Below are 20,750 nucleotides of genomic sequence, written 5' to 3'. Positions count from 1 at the left end.
AAAATTCACTTTTAAACAGTACAGTGGTACCTTGGGTTACATATGCTTCAGGTTACAGACGCTTCAAGTTACATGCACTTCAGGTTACAGACTCCGCTAACCCAGAAATATTACCTCGGGTTAAGAACTTTGCTTCAGGATGAGAACAGAAATCGTGCTGCGGCGGCACGTCGGCAGCAGGAGGCCCCATTAGCTAAAGTGGTGCTTCAGGTTAAGAACAGTTTCAAGTTAAGAACGGACCTCCAGAACGAATCAAATACTTAACCCGAGGTACCACTGTATACATTTCCCTCTGTTACATGCAGTGTTACATACACTGCCCACTAAAATACATAGTTTGTATGCATTGTCTCCTAAAATAACATTTTCTTGTATGCTTTTCTATGCATCGTTTTGCATTGTATGCATTTTGGTATGACTTTGCCTCATAAAATATGCATTTCTGAACCAAAACTGCATTGCAAAATTTGGAAAAGTGTGCAATCAGATGGATAACTGCACCCAATCCATTTATAAGCCCAGGGATTTCAAATTAGGCTAGTTCATTTCAAAATGCAGACCATACAAAAATCTCTTCCATCCCTACTGAGAAGAGTTAACTTCTGCACTGTAAGAGGAAAACCAGTTTCTGTCTCGGGTGTCTAGCCTGTAGCATTCAGCCTATAACTGAGGGCAACCTGTGGTGCCCAGAGAACTCTTTTTCCTCCTTTCTAATATTTTATTGCTATTGAGTATGCCGACAGTCAATATTTGCAGAATATATATGTATAAATAAGCTTAGAGAGTGGGATAAAAACCAAGGAAAATTCGCCTCGGAAAGCCTTTTATTCCAACCGGAAAATTGCCCTGCAAATGTACCCGACACAATGCTCCATACGTCATTTGGAAGTGACAGGTGCAGCTGTTAAGGCAGCTACGTTATCTCATCTTTGAAGACAAATTCCAGGCTGTATTTCACTGCTGCTCTGTAATGTGTGTGGGAATACAGCCTAACAGCTGCTTTACCTTACTATATAGATTTCAGGCATAGTTCTACGCTTACCAGAAAAAAAGGTGTCAACTAACAAGTACCTGTGATATTTTCAGGGCCAAGCCAACCTGTAGGAGAGTGGCAGAGGAACCATACACATTCATCACAAGCTCTTCAGCTTTCCTTCCAAGCATGGCTTGGTTTTTCTCTCTGTGGCATTTGCTTTGATTCTTGGAAAAAACAGCTTCAGAGACATTTTAAAGATGGGCCGTCACAGCAAGTCATTAGGGCTTAAACACTAGTGCAATTTAGGTCCCACTTTAAAATGAGATGTATTTGTTTATTTGCTTCAAAAACTTGTATCCCACTTCTAAATTTTAATCAGATTTCTAAAGCAGTGCACAATTTATATGACTAAAAGAAAAACACCTGTAAAAATACAACAGATTTTAAAAAACCACAACAAATAGCCAGGCCCTAAGCTACTGAAGGTAATGGGGCCCTTTATATGTCCAGCTGTCCATTGTCAACAACAAATTGTCACTGTATTTTGTGTTGAATATATGCTATATGGTAATTTATGGACCTAATGGGTATTTAAAGCCATTCTCTGTTTAGGGAAGTTTTTAATGTTTGAAGTTTTATTCTGTTTTTAATGCTCTGTTGAAAGGCACCCAGATGGGCGGGGTATAAATAATAAATTATTATTATTATTATTATTATTATTATTATCATCATCATCATCACATGGCCAAATATGTATTTTATCAAAGTAATTGTTGAACTGAAATACAACTGAGAAGAAGTATATTAATAGTGAAATACAATTAAGAAGTATATTTTGGGGGAATGTAGCTTGTTTAGCTTATACGTATATCCGGCACTGCAAAGAGCAAAAGAAATGGAAAATAAAACCAGCACCGAGCAAGAAAAGTAATAGAACATCTGAGAAAACAACTAAAGTTCGCAGCAGGTTAAATCAAAACCCCAGGCCATTGACAGTGAATGAAATGAACTTGAGGAAAAATGTCTCAATGGGAAGAACAGTTCAAGAATGGAGTCTATTACCATGAGGGATGGTAGACTCCCACTCATGGAGCATCTTTGAGCAGAGGTTGGGCAGCCACTTTTTCAGGGTGTGCTAGCTCTGGGGGTGGGCATCAACTACGTGTTACTCAGAGTAGACCCACTGAAATTAATGAACCCGACTAGGCTAGCTTTTAATAGGTGTACTCTGAGTAAAACCTATCTTTATACTACCCTCAATTTCCTGCATCGGGTAAAGAGTTTTATTAGATCAGGCATAGGGAAACTTGGGCCTTCCAAAGGTTGCTGAACTACAACTCCCATCATCCCCAGAAAGCTTGACCAGTTGCCAAGGATGATGGGAGTTGCAGTTCATCAACATCTGGAAGGTCAAAGGTTCCCCACATCTGGAATAGTGGGCCCACAAGACCCCCTCCAGCTCCACGATTCCATGAAAAAGTCCTAACTTGATGACTCCAATTTAAGAAGCTCTCTGAGATGGAATTCCATAAAAGAGGTGCCAATATCACTACTGAAAAGGCTCTCTCTTCATTTGCCACCTGCATCATCTATGCATGTGAAGGTGCCCATGGAAGAGTCTGTGGTAAAGATCTGAGTGTCTGAGTAGTTCATATGGGAGTATATAAGGCCATTTGGCCATCTGCATCTCAACAGATTATGCTGCACAAGCCAAACCAACATATGTTGCAGATCAGAGAACAGATGAGCACCACAGTGAATGAGCTAATGTGCGCTTAAGCAGGGAGGGAACTGGGCAATATTCAGAAGAACGTTCAAATGTCTAAAAATAGCCACAAGCCAAGTGAACTCACTTGAGCCCAGAGGTTTTTCCCCCCAGCTCTGCCCTTTTCACGAAAACGCCGACTCCTTCTGTGCAAATGGGATAAAACTTCAGGCAGGCCCTCTGAATAAAGCCATAAAAGCCAGAGCCCCCTTTTTATCTGGCTAATTTTCTTTCCCGAAATTAATTGTGTGAATGAAAGAGAATAGAGCAACCTGCTGGAACAGGAAGGAAGAAAAACCTCGGACAGAATGGCTTTGCCTCCCAGGCCCTGAAATTTAAGATCTTTATAAATGATCTGTTAAAACTATAGTGATGATAAGCTTATGAATCATGATCTATATTAATCAGGGCTGCTGATACAGAAAGATTAATTGAAACGTGCAGTTCTACACAAATGATAAAGTGGTAACAATTTAATATCAGACAAGAAGAGTGAAGAAATTACACTCCAAGCTTCATGCATCATTACTATGGATATTAATATTTTACGCAGCGCAACAGCATCGGGAATCATAATGAAAATCCATAACTAGTGCACAGACATGATTAAATACAACAGTCTTTAGGTGCTGTTTGGTGATGGGGGTTTAGCCATATTTCACTCCTGCTGTGGGTGATTCGAGTGATAGAGTCTAGACGAGAGTGATTAAAAAGTGTTCCTCCTAAAGGCTGTTAACCTTTTACTACTGAAATGAATTTCTTTGATTTTAAAATTATGCCGCTCACTCTGGTGTTCCCCCCCCCCTTCCCGAGTGAAGACCTTGTACAGAATATCGATAGAGTGGGTTCCCTGGGCTTTGGAAATAAAGCACCAGTGAAGCAATGTGTGATGTGATGCCTGTTGTCCGTGCGCATGCGTCTCTGTGCAATAGGTACTGTGACATGACTTATCACTATCGTGCTTTCCTAATGGGGAATTCTAGTAGCGGCAGCTTTGTCTTGTGGGTAGTACCAGATTTCTGGGAGAGACACATGCCCATTCTGTACATCAGTTTTGGCATGCCTCTTGATTGAATTATACTTGCTGACGTCAACAGTTAAGCTTTTAGTTTGCCCGAACTGATTGCCCCCTGCCCACAACCACCTTCAAATAATTACTGTATTGATTCTATAGCCATACAATTCAATTGTTAGGCAGACATCCTCACTAAACCAAGGGGTGCCCAAACTGTGGTCCGTGGACCACCAGTGGTCTACTAGCTTCTTTCAGGTGGCCCACATTGGGTTTCTGAAGGGCAGTGGGCACAGCAGCTGTGAGCAGCAGGCGACGCACATTAAATAGTCATATTGATTTTTAATTGTATTTTAATGCTTCTTTTATATTGTATTTTATTAGTTATTCTTGGACTTCATACTGTATCTTACGGAATATTCTACTGCATTCTACTGTCATCCAAAAAATGCAATATGAGAAACAAAAGAACCAATAAAAAATGCATTTAGAAATCATACAGCATCACAGCACATTGCAATTGCTACAATAGAAAAATCATCAAACGGTCTGCCAGGACTCAAAGCAATTTTCATATGATCCATGGTTGCGGGTGAGAATGGAAACCAGTTCCTTCAAGGCACCCACCCGTCTTCCTTGGATTGTGGATGATGGCTCATCCTTAAGCCTTGCCTGTTTTGGAATGTATCCAAAATACTTTTGATGAGGTAAAAAAGCTAGCTCACAAAGTGTTATGTATAATCATGCATGGCTCAACAGAACTTCCCTCCAATAAAAGGAAGATGGAATCAGAATTTGTTCTGGACAGCAATGGGTAGGAAATCTTTTTGGCATATAACTTGCTAGATGCCCTGGAAAATAGACTTGCTTTGTTTGATGATAGGAAGAAACCCAGCCTTCCAACAAATGGATGCCTGTGGCAAAGGACAAGATGGTGCCCTTCCTCCAGTTCTACATGCAGAATTCTGACTTGAAGGGGCTTGAATCTTCCTTCAACACTGGCAGCAGCATCCCCTACCATACCTGGGAAAAGCAGGCTAACCTTGGCAGCACAGGGCAGGTCATGTGGTAGACACAGCTGTCTCCTCCAACAGAGCAGAATGGCCAAGGGCTCTGAAGGAACTACCCAGCACTCTCCAGTATCTGCCACCTGAGGTAGCAGCCTCATTCTGCCTAATGGTAGGGCTAGTCCTGACCACTATGTAGTTTTTGGTTTTTTTATGACTTCAGGCCCTGGGCCTAAATGCAGCCCTCCGGGGCTCTTTCTCTGCTCTATGGGACTTTGTTCAAGCTGCACCCCACCTCGAAGCACATCTCTCACCAACTCTTCTCCACACCCTCCTCAAATGCTTTCGCCAGTCTGGAATGTGTTTCTGAGCTCTTGCCTACTCAGACATGGGATGTTCACATTCTGTCTGTCAGACATTTTATTGTTTGTGTAGCCTGTGTGCATACTGATTTATTTTGGGGCTGCTTGCTCCAATAATAATAATAATAATAATAATAATAATAATAATAATGCCCCACTCATCTGGCTGGGTTTCCCCAGCCACTCTGGGCGGCTTCCAACAAAATATTAAAAATACAATAAAACATCAGACATTAAAAACTTCCCTAAACAGATGTCTTCTAAAAGACAGATAGTTGTTTATTTCCTTGACATCTGATGGGAGGGCACCACTTACTAAATAAAATGTTTAGTAAAGTGTCAATGAGATAGTTCCTCCCATTGGAAGCGGTAGGCGTGAGGTGGAGTGAGGTGATTCTAATGGAGATCATGGAGGGGCAAAGGGTTAAAGCTGCTCTCCTACCCTCCATGCCCAAGTCTTAACATGGCTCCCTCCCCTTGGCTATTTCTTAAAGAAAACTCAATGGTACAAAGGCAAACTATAAAAAGCACGTCTAGTTTGTCCCTTAGATCTCCAACATTACAAAAGTGTGCATTTAACTACCAGCACCATCTCCAAAAACCAAAATTTATTTTTTCTCAGCCTTATACCGAAGCATAACATAAACATGTGGGAACTATGTTTTAGAAAGGTTTTTTTATATGCATGTGCATGGTGTGGGTTCCCCTCCCCCCAAATCTAATTATTAATTAAATCAATGAACTGCAACTGATGCAATTTTCCTTTTTTTTTTTAAGCGGTAAGATGGCTACCTATCTTGAGACAGGGCCACTGTGCCTTTAAAAGCTGGAATGTAACAGGTGTTGTTTTTCCCCATCACTGCATATCCACACAGGGGAAAGCTGCAGCTGTCACATTTCTGCTGATTGTTCAGAAGCAGGAAATCCCGCCAGAGACAGGAAGGCATTCTGTTAATAAGGCTGGGTGCCCACACGTGTGTACATGCATATGTGTGCCTGTGGGTGTGAAATAGCACATGTGTGCATGCTTACTGGAATTCAATGTGACCCTGCTGTTTCCAACAGCCCTTGAATGAATGCAGACAGCTATAGTGAAAACAGCTGCCAGATCCGTTGTCTGTTTGGAAAATTGGTTAACTTAAATAAAAAGAATCGGCATGTCACACCTCGTATAACAGGTATTGGCATTAGCATATTTCCTCCAGCAGGTTTGCGCTTCCCAAGGAGAGGGCAGCGCACATATAATTAAATACTGTTTTGGGAGCTAGGAGGAAGAGATGCCAATCACCAATCAATCAAAGCAATTACCGTTCGGCCAAACGACATCACCATCAAAGTAAAACAATATGCAGGATTTCATTTGGAACCATGTAAAACCCATTTAATATAAAAAATATCACTTTACTAGATATATCAAGTCAATATTGTAGCCTGGCAATTTTTTCCAGTTTACCTGGTGAAAAGCATTTTTCTTTTTATTGCAACCATAGCCGCTCTCTAAGTGACTATTTTCTGCCATTGTTCAGCAAGATGTTCATTTCACCTGATTTTTTTATTTTTATTTTTTGCATCTATCTGCCTGACCAATAGTTCATCAGAAATGTAGGCAATGTATAGAAAGGGCAGCACAAGAAACAGTAGCGCTAACATGTGTTACTGCGTAGAAATGCTAACCATTAAGTGGTATGGAAATGCTTTAAATACATAAATTATATGTATATATATACACACACACACCTGTGAACATATACCTGTGTGAGTGTTGCATGATCTTGGAATACCACAAAGGCATATTTTGGCAAAGCAGGTATAGTGATAAATATAAGGTAGCTTCCGGCATACAATACAGACAAGCAAATTAGCATGTGCAAATGGTTGTGAGCAGCTGTCCTATAATGTTAGTATTTTCCTTCCAAAGGGAGATAGCTCTCCGTGCAGTATATTCTTCAAAGTAAAAATGGAGAACCCCTCAATTCAGTTCCCGAATAGCCCATTTGCCCCCACGTACTAGTTTCAACAACAGAAAGAAATGCAAAGCCATTCAGCAATAAACAAACAAACCAAACCACAATATAAAACAGGAGGGTTGAGCCTTTGGGGACAGAAGATGGCCTCCACACAAGGCATCTGAAATGTGTGCCCATTTGGGGACTTCTCCATCTTCAGCATGGACTGGATTAAACACAACGCTGAGAGAGCGGTTAATAATAACCCATCCCGTTAATTAATAGCAGAATCCCAGAACGATGCAAATGTCACCCCAGTAATGAAGAGCAGGCGCCACCCAGGGAAACTGGCAAAGCTGTAGCAATTTCTTCTCAGTTACTCTTGAGATTTGGCTCCAGATTCAAAGGATAGGCAGGCGGGGAGAGAGGGAGGAAAGGAGGGAGGAGGAGTTGGCTCATATTCTGCTGTGACCCAATTCCATACAAAGCATTTTGTAACAAAACACGTCTCTATCTACAAAGTACAAGCAATCTTTGTTTTCAGTACAATACTTATCTGCATTTAGGCCAACAACAGCAGTAGTTGGCGTATTTTCATGGCTCCTGTTATCCTTTTTATCCCTCTGTTTCTGTCTTTCCTCTGTGCACTTGCTTGTTTCTCTTTCTTTCCACCCCCCCCCCCTTTCTTTACGTCTACTCGCAGGGCTGGAAGACAGCAGGTATGGGAGGCTACTGGATGGGTGGGGGTCAGCTGGACTCAGAACACTGAAGGAAAGTGGAGTGTGCCAATATATCTGAAGGATAGAAGAATCAAGGCTTTAGAGTGCAAACTCACTGTGAAGCATATTATTATTATTCATTTACTACCACTACCACTACAGTTTATTGAACTTATTAGTCGCTTTACACAAATGTCTCAAAGCGACTTGAAATAATAGTATACAATAAAATGCAAAACATCTAAAACCATTACAAGGTAATTAAACCACAAAACAATCCCTCCAACCATAGGTCTGACCGCCAAAAAAAGTCCCCGAAGAAGGAGATACCATCAGCTGCTAACAAAAATTAACACTCAAATGTCTGTGGATGACACAGACATACACAAGGATACTTGGTTTAGTGTTATGTTCCTGAGCCTCTGGCTCGTGTGATTCCCACTTCGCTCTCCTTTTCTTGCCACAAGGAGATCAGAAGCTTTTTCTTCCATTATCAGTCTTAATATGTTGTTACATCCAGAACTCAGATTGTTATTAATCTTTACTATGGTTTAGGGGAGCTAGTTAGGATTGTAATCTTGACTTGCTTCCCTGAGTCATAGTTAAGACTAGCCATAGTTTCCCTGGGTTCAGACGATGGCAAGGATCTCCTCTTCATGGCTATGCTAGACAAACCCAAGACTTGTTCATGTAATGCTAAGCTACAGTATAGCGCTATGCCCAAACAAGGTCCAAAGCTTGTTAACAATGAGTCTTATGGGTTGGGTCAAGGGGGGCTCTCTTCCTGCATTTTCTGCTAGCCCAGGAGTGGAGAACCTTTGGTTCATGGGCCAGATATGGCCTGACACAGGTCCCAATTTGGCCCATTAGGGTTTTCCCCCCAAGCATGCCCATCTGCCCCACATCTGATGTCATATGTGATATTGGGTGTGGGGCAGGTAGAGACATCGCTGGATTGGTTGCATGATCACGTTCCCCACATGAGTGATCCCTGCAGAAAGCAGGGTTGAAATCACAGCATATCAACAGATGGGCTGATCCTACAGGGTTGGCTTTGTGACTGAGTTCCACATGGGATGCCTGCAGAAGGCTGGCTTGTACTGGGGTGTCAAAATAAGAGTTCAGTGAATGCATACTGGTGGGTGTCCACAAACATTTCACCACCTCATTGGAGGCTCGAGTCCCTACAACTGGCCTTTCCACCACATACTGAAGTGACCTTTACAAAATCGCAGAGGCTGTGATCGGCAGCTTGGCTCTTTAAGCAGTATGTTACATTTTAATTTGGAATAATTGACATAATCCCATTCTTTCAAAATATTACTATCTGCCCTAAACATATAGGAAAGGGTTAAAATAAACTTCTAAAATTAATATATTTGCTTTTATAAATGAATTAGAATATAGGTTTAGAGTATGTATATCCTGGAGCCGAAAATCCACCATGTACGTAGGGAGGAGGAGGAGAAGGAGAGAAAGGACTGCAAAATCAGTCTAGATCAGCTAATTTAACTTGAAAGTGAAATTGAGTTTACATCAATATGCCTGATCTATCAGTTAAAAGAATTAATTTAGATCATGAAGAAGCCTTGTGTGGACAGAGCTGCAGGTCTCTAAAACCACAACATGCTCTCGAAATCTAAATCTGATTTTAAGACAATGTCTCTGAAAATGTCAGATTCAATCAAAGGAAGGACTAGTGGCAGCATACATGTAGACAGTGCAGGTTCACTCCCTGGTATCTCTAGTTAAAAGAATCACCAGGAGATGGGGGAAAGTCTCTGCTGGAGACTCACTGCTACTCAGAGTAGACAGCACTGTGTCTTCTGATTTGTCTCCTAGGGACTCTGATCCAGGTCACAATCCAGAATACTGTGTGAGTTAAGATGGGAGAAATCTGTGATTGGTTTACCCAGCATTTCCTGTTTCCTCCATCTCATCATCAAGGGAGAGTTGACTCTCCCTCCACACCGTTTTCCTGACCTAAATCTCACCTCTCAGCTGCTATTGGCTCAGCTGGAGGGGGGGGGACAACAACGTACAAAGACCCTTGCCCTACACAGCTAATCTTAGAATGAATATCCGTAAAGTCTTCATTTCTTAAAATAATCAGAAAATGACTAGCATCCGGATTCAACTAACCCTGTGTTCTAATGGAAGCCAGCACAAGGACTCCTGTCAAATGAGGCTTCCCCCCTCTCCTCCTCAGCACACCCCCTGAGCATCCTCCAAATCCACTCTGGGGGGAATACCAAGAGCTGTGAGGTGGGAAGAGAGGAGCGGACATTGTTCCGCCTGGCAAGCCGAAATGCTTGTTCTGATGGAATGATCACATTAGCATGACATTGATTTCCACCCTTGAAATTTCACTTAAAACCATAGAATCATTAGTATAAACTGACATATTCAAGGCATGATTACTGCCAACTTAAAGGCTAAAATCTTAAGAATCATCACTTTCAGAGCAAACCTGTTTACCTACATAAAAGCAAAAACAAAAACAAAACACAAGGTACTAAACAAAGGTAACTAAACACACTGCATCTCACCGTCACCACAGTTGTAGGTCCAATAAACTCAACCAACTTACCAAATGATAAGGCACCTTCACATTTACCTCTTAGGAAGTTGGTAATCTGTATTACTAATTGCAGGCAGGTGACATGGAGTGCGAAATATATTCCCTAGAGCTGTAGAGTCTTATGGCTAAAAGTGCCATTTAAGGAACAGCTTGTCTTCCCTGTTTTTATTCCATGAGTTTTGAGATTTTAAGTTTAAAATCATATTTCTGTTCCCACCGTTGTTTAGGTGGATTTTTTAAATAGATGTATATATTTGCTGAGCTTGTTCAGTGTTTTTAAAATATTAACTTAAGTTTTTGCATGGTTTGCTTGGGGACACCTTCCAATATAGAACTCTAACTCAGGGGTTGCCAGACTGTTTGCTCCTCCATCTCACTCCCAGGGTCTTCTACATTAAAGAGGGCCCCTCAAACATGCCCATATTTCTTGGGATAGACACCTTATCATTTTTTCTGAATGGGGAAGGAAAAGAGCTTCTCTCTATGAGAGCTGATGTAGCTGATGTAGATGCCTTCTCTCTCCCCCACCTCACTGATGGGCTGGCAGACGGGAGAGGCATTTCCATGCCATTTTGTGGCCCTGTCTTTTTTGTGTTCTTTGATATATGGCAGCCATTAGGTCACACCCCCATGACAGCCATTTTGTGACTGGAACCCACAGGTTTTTATGATCAAGCAGTATATAAAACCTTTTAAATAAATTAAAAATAAATGTGCCCCACTGGCCCCAAAGGTGAGCCCCGAATCACTTTATTTGTAGACTGTCTATCACTGGTATAAATTAGGTCCAAGCGGAAGAAACTAGAAAGAAAAGTCTAAAGGTGGACTCTTGTTCTGTCATAATATGTCATGATTGACAGATTATGACAGTGTTTGAGGGTGGCTTTTGGAAAGCAAGAACATGTAGATGTATTTCTATGTGTGTTATATAATAAAGTTGAGTATATATAATAAACTTGATTTTAAAGTGTGGAATTATATACACTAGATGGCTTCACAGCTTACAAACAACCCAACTTCATGGGTTTAAGATCAAAACAAGCTTCTTTTAAAAAGCCTAAGAGAAAGAGAACTTCAGATATGTAGAAATGATGTATTGACCTCTGAAACAACACCATTATCAGTATGAATGAACTTTTATTGAGGCAAGAATAGTTATATTATCCATATCCCTAAGCAAAGAACTGGAAAGTGGAGGCAAAACACTGCAGCAGGGAATGGAGGGAACAAGTCACTTAACATAAGAACATAAAATGCGGCCTGCTGGATCAGACCAAGGACCCATCTAGTCCAGCACTCTGAGCTCACAGTAGCCAATTAGCTGCCCTTGGGAAGTTATTAGGGATTGCAGCAACAGTAGGCACAGAACAGTGATCTCATGTATTGGTAATGTCAGAAAGGGACAGTTATAGTACACTCCCTGAGGCCTGGTTCCAAAGTTGCAGCTGATGAAGAATGCAAAGTCTGAGATGCTAAGTGGAGCATCCTACCCAACACATCTGTGCTAAAGGAGTTGAATGGGTTGCCATTTTGCTACTGACTTTTAAAGCCCTGAACAACTTGGGACAACTTGGGCCTCCATGTTCACTAAGATATTTGAAACAAGCCCTTTTAATAGGCCTGTGGATATCTATTTAATGGTGACTCAGAAGAGGTCCTTCTCCATGGTGTCACCCAGCAATCTCCCCTCTAAATTACTGGTACTACAGGCACCAACGGTAATGTGCTTTCTCCAACTGCTAAAAACCTATTGTTCGGTCTTCTTGAGCCTCTGATAGAACCATTCCTGGTGGCGTCTTATGTTTTTACTGATCTGCTCCTATTTTTATTATAAACCACAGTATTAGAACCCTAAAGGTTCCTTTGGAACAGTAGGATAGTAATTCTGTTGTTGTTGTTGTTCCTCCACTGACTGGAATCAGTGGCAAAATAGCAGCTTTGGGGCTTCATTGTGTAGGGCTAACAACCTGAGACTGTAATCTTGTTTGCAGTTACCTGGAAGTAAGTCCCACTGAGTGCGGTGGTATTTTCTTCTGATGAAACCTTTATAGGACTGCATAGTAGAGAACCCTGTAAAATTCCTGAATTAATTAAACAGTATACCAATAATTATAATCTGGAATAAATTCTTTAACATCAATATAGTTTGCCTGGGATGTAAAGATCAACAGAACCAAAAGTAATTATTCTATTTAGAACAATTAACTGAGCCAATGCAGAAATCTCTGGAGGTAAAGTGGGAGCCATTAGGCTCAAAAGTAGCTAAAATTGTTTTATTCTTTGGTCACAATGATTACTACAGAGTAGCATATCTAACAATTATTGCAAAGCCTCTGAATTATTTTAAATAATTTTAAAGCTAAGTAATTGTATGTGCTTCCTAAATAAGGTAGGAAGATTGATGGCAAACCTCTACTGTGGTACAATGGCCAGTCTACTTGCTCCTTTTCTTTGGTGGTTGCGAGTGGTCCTAAAAAGACCTGTTTCAAGATCTCCATCCTGTTCATTCAATCCCTTCATGGACTTCCTTTTTATTAAACCAAGTAAAACAAGTTAAAAAGAAAGATTCTGAAATCATAACCTCCCACATGAACCAAATCATAAAGGAGCTGAGGAGGCTTGTTAACTCAAGAAATTTCTATGAAGCAGGCATGGACTCAGAAATGCATCTCCACAAATAAACATCTGCACAATGAGCCCACTGTTGTCAGAACAAAAGGCAAAACTTCCTTTGTTAACTTACCCTTTATCTTTTCATGCTGCCCACAAGCACCAATAAATCTAATACTAAGCAAGCTTTACCTACCATTCCTCTAGCTGGGAAGAAAATGAAGTTTTGAAGGGGGTGGGGAAAGACCATTATTATTCCTATTCCTTGTTTTGGATGTTTGTGCAGTGGTCTCTTAGAAGGTTAGGTATAGCACTGAAATTTTAAAATATGGATTCTGTAACATTACACTTGTGTGTGTCATAGAGTTGTACATATTTCAGCCTGGATTGTGTAGGTCTGTGACTGTGTACAAAGAGCACACAGTTGCTATGGTACTTAACACCACCACTTTGGGTTTAAACTATAAGGATTATCACAGAGCTTTGGAATTCTGGGAATAAACAGATCTGCCACTTTTCCAAGGGGACACAGAAAGAGAGACAGAGAGAGAGAGAGAGAGAGAGAGAGAGAGAGAGAGAGAGAGGTGAGGAGAAGGAGGGGTTGGAGAGAGAAAGAGAGAGAGCAGGGAGGAGGGGAAATGAAAGGATATTATTTTTTTGTATCTGTCATTTCCCTGCTATCTCCCATATGACTTCTTAATCCATCAGAATGCTGGGAAGATAATGTTTTGGGCGAAATAACATGAGAGAGAGGATAGACTCCCAAGGACCAATATCTTTATTGCTCGGAGGATAAACGGATTATGTCAGCCATTTTCTGTTGCTGACAGCTTTTCTTATTAACCGATTTTATTTTTTAATCTTCCGGGGAAGAAATATGGTTTTATGTCACAATAAAACGCCGGTCACATCTAATTCTGCCCTCAAACAAACAGATTTCTGAAAGCCTTGCAGAGAAATTTGAAATAACTTTAAAGAGGGGTTTTTTGGATAAAGTCTTTATCCAGAGGCTTGTTCAACTGCAGTGTAAAAGGTTTAGAGTGAGAGAGGGAGAGGGAGTAAGCGAACGAGAGTGAGAGAGAAAAAGAGAGAGAGAAGTCCCTCACAGTTGTTTTTCCCCTGTTGATCCCCATTAAAAGAAACTCTTCATTGTAATGTACTCAAGGAAATACAGCTCAGACGAAAGAGTCATATGAATGTTAACAAATATGGCTATTTGTGTGGCTTATGCTCTCCGCTGGGCTTAGATATGTTGCGTGTGACACCCAGAGAAAGAAGGAAGCAATCATTAGAATCCCAGCAACCTGCTTAACCGCCTTCTTTCAAACTCCCCCTTTTGATCTGACACTTCCCCCCACTTCAGTTTTGCTGGGATTACTGTAGAAGATGCTAATAAAGTATTGCATACATTGTGTAGGCAGAGAGATAAGAAAGTCTCTTTGCATCAAACTTTGAAGTTTTCAGCAATCCAGGCATGTACTTGTTGCGCCTTCATTTCCCACTATGAATTTGAAAAATCCCAGTGTTTTATTCCTGTGTTCCCTTCTTCCCAAATCCCACACCAGAGTGTTTCATGCACTTGCCTGATCAGGAGCTACGCGAGTCACAAGTAAGCTAATCACATGCACAAATAGTCCTATGGATATTGCTCTTGCCTGGCCCTCATTTACAAAGGGCAGCTCCACTCACAGTCCCAAATTTTTCTTCCGTTCCACAATATAGGATGCTACTTATGACTGTAAATTGTATATAAGTGTGTGTGTGGAGGGGTGTGGAAATGTGAAGCGGAGGTTATGGAAAGCTTTTCATGTGCTGAAAAAAATGCATTTCATGTCTTCAGTGGCCTATTCCTAATGCAGCACAGGTGTTAGCTAACAAACTCCGCTTTTATAAAACTTTCAGGCAGAAAAAATTCAGCCAAATAACTATTTTATAAAATAACTGTTTTATGGAGACAAAGTCTGAGAACCCATTTGTACAAATTATAATCAACATTGCAACAAATTTAGGCTGAAATCTGCAAACCATCTGTACTGTCAACTGCAAATGGTTCAATTGAGGACTAAAGCCTAAATTTACTTCAAGAATTTTTGGTCCAAAATGTTGACATGAGCAAAATAGCTAATTTCTTTAAAACAAATGCGTACCTCCTTTCAGCTTCCACTGTCTCTGAATGAAAAATGCACAAACTTCTTAACTTGATGCTCTCAGCATCTGACGCTGCCAGTGTTTCAAATTACCCTACCTTCTATGTTCTCCTAGGGAAAGAGCGGTAGTTCAGTTGTGCAACACTCATGATTCACTCCCTTGACACCTCTAGGCAAGACTGGAAAAGATTTCTGAGTGCAGCCTTTGACATCTGCTGCCTGTCTGCAGAAACCAGGCATGGAGAACCTATGGTTTAGGAGCCAGATTAGACCCAGCAAGGGTCTTAATTTGGCCCATGAAGCTGTTTTCTCCAAGCCATGTCCACCAGTCCCTCACCTGATTCTTGTATGAAATCAAGTGTGGGGCAGATAAAGATGACAAAAGAACAATTGCCCCCCCCTTAAATTGCACTCCCCGTTGTTTCTTGCATTTGGTACCTTTTAAACAGAGCTCCAGAATAAAGGTGATGGGCTTGCCATCAGTGCTGATCAGTTGACACTGTTGGCAAGTCCTGCTGGGCTTTTCCACTTTTCCAGGCAAGCATCTTCTTTTGCAACCTAGTTTACATTCCAGCAGGGTTGCTAAGGAAAAGTGGTCCTTTTCAGGCATAGTTTGAAAGGAAGAAAATAATTGGGAGTGCACTTAGAATGCATCCCCGATTCGTTCTTTTGAAGTTGAGTCACCTGATGTCAGATGACCCCCACCTACCTTCCATTTTAAATGTAAAACTTAATGTTTTAAAAATGCTTCACCACCACTATATAAGTACAGAAGGAATGCTGGTTCCTTATGCTCACGTTTGGATTTTCTATGTCCCTGGCATTATCATTTTGGGAAAGAATCCAGCCCAACTGGAGTACCCATTGATTTTAATAGGATACTAATGCCAACCTAGCAGTTTGAAAGCACGTCAAAGTGTAAATAGATAAATAGGTACCGCTCTAGCGGGAAGGTAAACGGCGTTTCCGTGTGCTGCTCTGGTTCGCCAGAAGCGACTTAGTCATGCTGGCCACATGACCTGGAAGTTGTCTGTGGACAAACGCCGGCTCCCTCGGCCTATAGAGCGAGATGAGCGTGCAACCCCAGAGTCAGTCACAACTGGACCTAATGGTCAGGGGTCCCTTTACCTTTAAGAGTATAATGCAGGGAGCAGTTTTTGTGGTGACCCCATGAATATGAATGGAATATGAATGGAAGCTGCATTCTCTCCCCATGGAAGGTAGTAGCATTTCAAAATACTTCACTTTAGCCAGAGTGTGCATTTGATTTTTCAAGGTGAAACACTCAGGCTGAAGATTTTAAAACATTGCTGACTTGCAAACTTTTCTTGCCAAAACAAATAAACAAACAAACTAACTCTTTTCATCATGACTCATTACAGTCACATTAATAATGCTTCTAATATTAGATAATTACTGTAAACATGATAAAAGGATGATACATGCTGATGGCAGTCTTAAGTGGGCTTAAATGGGAGGAAATCCCATTGGTCACTGCAGCCTTTACGTATGTGTGCTTTTAAAACACCCATTTTTTTTGGTCAAGATTTTTTTATTAATTTTCCACAGTTAAGTTTCCACAATGAAAAACAAAAATTAACTCACATTTCTAAAACAACCATTTCACATCCAAAACAAATGCCATAGAAAGTTGTGAGCACGACAGGCAAATGTGTCAGTTATGATTTCTTTCAGTTTGTCATCAATTTGCAATTTTTTAATGTTTTTGAAAATTCACCAGCAAATACGTGTGAATTTCTCTTTATATATCCATTTTTCATATACATGTTTTAGCAAATCCATTTCTCTTATTGCCATGAATCTTTTTATGTTATTTTTACTAAAATGTAAAATTATAAGCACACTTTGCCCTGGTATATGCATTTTGGTACATCTTACTTGCTTGGCTAACTGCATTGCAAAATTTGGAGGCGTGGCAGTGGATCTCTAGATTTTGGTTTGTGTTGTGTTTCTCGAAGCAAGAATATTGTTACATTTGCCTTTAAATGTGAATCGAATCAGATTTCTCCTCCATCCCTGGGTTGTGAGTGTGAAAAACAGAAAGACATTATGCACCTGGAATCATATGGTTGATTTTTCACAATGGTGTTATAGAGTGGATCGGAGGATAGTGTGGTGTTTCACAAACCTTTGTATAATACAGTTAAGTTGCTCGCTCCTCTGGTGTGGCTCTGCTGTTTATCGAGTCACACCAGTGGTGCGTCTAACATTGTTATTGCATTTATACCAATTGATGGTTTGACTGCATTTTGAATTGTGTCTAGCATCCTGGTTACTGCAACACTAAACAGATATTGTAGAGCTGGAAAAGGTGCATAAAATGGGCTAGAGCAACTCCATTATGAGGAGAGGTTACAACCTTTGGGCTTTCCAAATTAGATAAAACGAAGTAAGTAATAGGGATATGGTAGAGGTGTCTAAGAATTAGGCAAGGTGTTGGGAAAGGAGGTAGGGCCATTTTTCTCCCTCTTTCATACATTACCAGAACCCAAGGTTTTCCAGTGAAGCAGAATGCTGGGAGATTCAGGATGGACACAAAGAAGGGATGTACTTCTTCACACAGTGCATAGTTAAACTAGAGAATTTGTTCCCACAAGATACAGTGGTGATAATGATGATCACCAACTTGGGACTGCATTAAAAGTGGATAAGTCAATTTCATGGAAGATAAGGTTACCAGTGGCTTCTAGTCATGATGGCTATATGCTAAGCCCAGTGCCAGAGGCACTATGCCTCTCAATACCACTTGCTGGGCAAGTGCTGTGATCTTCATATCCTGCTTGCAGCCTCCCCATAGTCATCTGATTGGCCACTGTAGGAACAAACTGCTGGAGAAGATAGGCTCTTGATCTGATCCAGTAGGTCTCTTCCTATGTTCTTAAGGCCTTGTTGTCCTCTTAGACTGAATACGACGCCCCAGAGTCTTAGGCAGAGGACTTTCCTTGCCTTGCTCCTAAACATCCTACCAACTGAAATGCCAGGAATTGAATCAAATCTGGGACTCTACACATGCATTTCTTGAATCTGGGACTCTACACTCAGCTCATGAACTCTGGATTCCCTCTGCATATGACTGTAGTTTAACTAAATAGGTAGTTTAAGCATGGCTGGGACGCAGGTGGCGCCGTGGGTTAAACCACAGAGCCTAGGGCTTGCCGATCAGAAGGTCGGCGGTTTGAAAGCACGTCAAAGTGCAAGTAGATAAATAGGTACCGCTCCGGCGGGAAGGTAAACGGCGTTTCCGTGTGCTGCTCTGGTTCTCCAGAAGTGGCTTAGTCATGCTGGCCACATGACCCGGAAGCTGTACGCCGGTTCCCTCGGCCAATAAAGCGAGATGAGCGCCGCAACCCCAGAGTCGGCCACGACTGGACCTAATGGTCAGGGGTCCCTTTACCTTTAAGCATGGCTAAGTATTTCTAAGTCCATAGAAAAAGAATCCCAAATAGGTGCAAAACTAGTGGAGTTGCCTTAGAGGACCAAATGCTCTCCCTTGCCAAACAGATAGCCAATAAAAAATACCAGTTACTGACCTTTTCCCACTCTACCAGCTGCTTGAGTTTCTCCCTGTTTTGATTATAGAAATAACATCAGAAAAGATGTGGTCCTCCTGATGCTGATCTCCCACCATCCTTTTCCTTTGGCCATGGTGGGAGCTGAAGTCCTACAATATTCGGTGGGCAAGTTGGTGACAGCCTGTTCTGTAGGCACACCATTTGGCTCTAGTTTTTGGCTATGCCACTGTTTGTGTCTCTGAAACTCAAGACTGAGGCTTGCAAGGAGCATTACTGCTAGAGAGCCTTTGATTTAGGCATAGCTGGTTCTTTTATTGAATCTGCACCACTTTTAGAGAGCCACGACTTCCTTCACAAAGACCATAGTTCAGAAGTAACTCATTTGTGATTTCATTTCAGTGGGCATTGATTCATGTGCAATGCGTGCAAGATTGAGCACCTCTACTGATGCACATGGTATAGAGCAATCTTACATTGGCCGTGGCCATGGTGACTGGGGGATGATGGGAGTTGGAGTCCAACAACTTCTGGAGGGATACAGGTTCCCCATCCCTCATCTATGAAAAGGTTCCTGCAGCAGCTCCAATCCTTCTACAGAGGGACCTCATTAGAGAACTCTCAACAATATTGATGCAAAAATGGAAAAGAAAAGGAAAGAGGAAGCAGACTCGTATTCATTCTAGTACCATTGTAAACCCAAAAATATATTAATATTTCTTTTCCAATGTGGAAAAGAAAAATCAATAGAGAAAGAAATATTATTTTTAATCTTCTAAGTGATTTTTTTTTTTACAAACAAGGAGAGAGAAAAAGGAAAACCATGAAAAAAGACTTGCCAGTGTCCTTTTAACCTTTATTTATTATCACTCAGTCCACATCAGCCCATGACTGCATGATAATTTGGGATTTCATTTTAATTTCAGTGTATCATATAATTCAACACAGCTTTTCACATATTTTTTTTTCTACTGTAAACTTTAAAAATCTCTTTAAAGGAAATGCATCAAGGAGAAAGCCCCCAATACCCCTTCTGTTGCAGTTACTTAATTTATAACATGAAAAGGGTTTGTGCTAAAATATGATAAAAATAAAATCAACACACTTCAAAAAGGGAATATTCTGTAATAAAGCGTCTGCAATAAAGGGTGGCTGTTTCTGTGCTTCTCTGAGAGTTTGCCTGTGCCATGCATTAGAGCGCAAGCTATTTGGGAGGCTGTTGCCTTGATCCGGCACAGGCAACCCATGTGCAAACACAGATTACTGGATGCAGATTGCCCAGCTGCTTCTCTCTCTGCACAAGTGGAAAGTTGTCTCAGGGAGAAGAATAGGCAGAGGGAGGGAGACCCACACCTAAGGGTGAGCGTGGTTTCCATTGCTGAATGAAAGATTGGAGGACAAGGTAGTATCCAAAACAGCATTATGTTACAGCCCCATCGGTGCAAGGATTTATGCTTGTGCAATGGGACTTACCCCCTGTCCTTCGCCTGCATGCCCCATAAATCTATTCCAAGGGTTCCCCCAACCCTCCAGAGCTGATTTGATGAGGGCATGGGGCAGGAGGAGAGGGGCAAAGCCCTGTTGCACTAGCGGGACTCATTGTACTGGCTCCCGCTAGCTCAACTATTTAGTTAAATCTGTGTTTATTACATGTTGTGGTGTGAGTGAATACAGGAGCCTCCTCTCCCTCATTCTGGCAGTCTGTATTGCTAGAACAGCCATCACTGGTTTTTTTGGTGGTGGTGGATCCAGCAATGAGGAACCTTCTTCAGCCCAAGGGCTGCATTCACTTCTGGACAACCTTCCCAGAGCCTGGGTGGGGCCAGGGACAAAACTGGGCAGATGCAAGCTTGTTTCTACCCACCCTTCTCTAGCCTCCATTCAATCAAATAGAGGCATTACCAGAATCTCAGAAACCCTTGGGGTGCAGAGCCAGAGGGGTGTGTGACTTGTCATGACACAAGAGTGGAGATTCTGCTGAATTGAGCCCTGTGAAGCAGCTCCTACTAGGAGTTTTTTTATTCACCTATTGGGTTAAAGCACAGCCCTGTTGTAGGTATTCCCATTAGATCAGGGTCCTCCTGTATGACGGCTG

This window comes from Podarcis pityusensis, assembly GCF_964106645.2.
Source record: "Podarcis pityusensis genome assembly, chromosome: 5".
NCBI classification, from domain to species: Eukaryota; Metazoa; Chordata; class Lepidosauria; order Squamata; family Lacertidae; genus Podarcis; species Podarcis pityusensis.
This window is presented reverse-complemented; position numbering follows the sequence as displayed.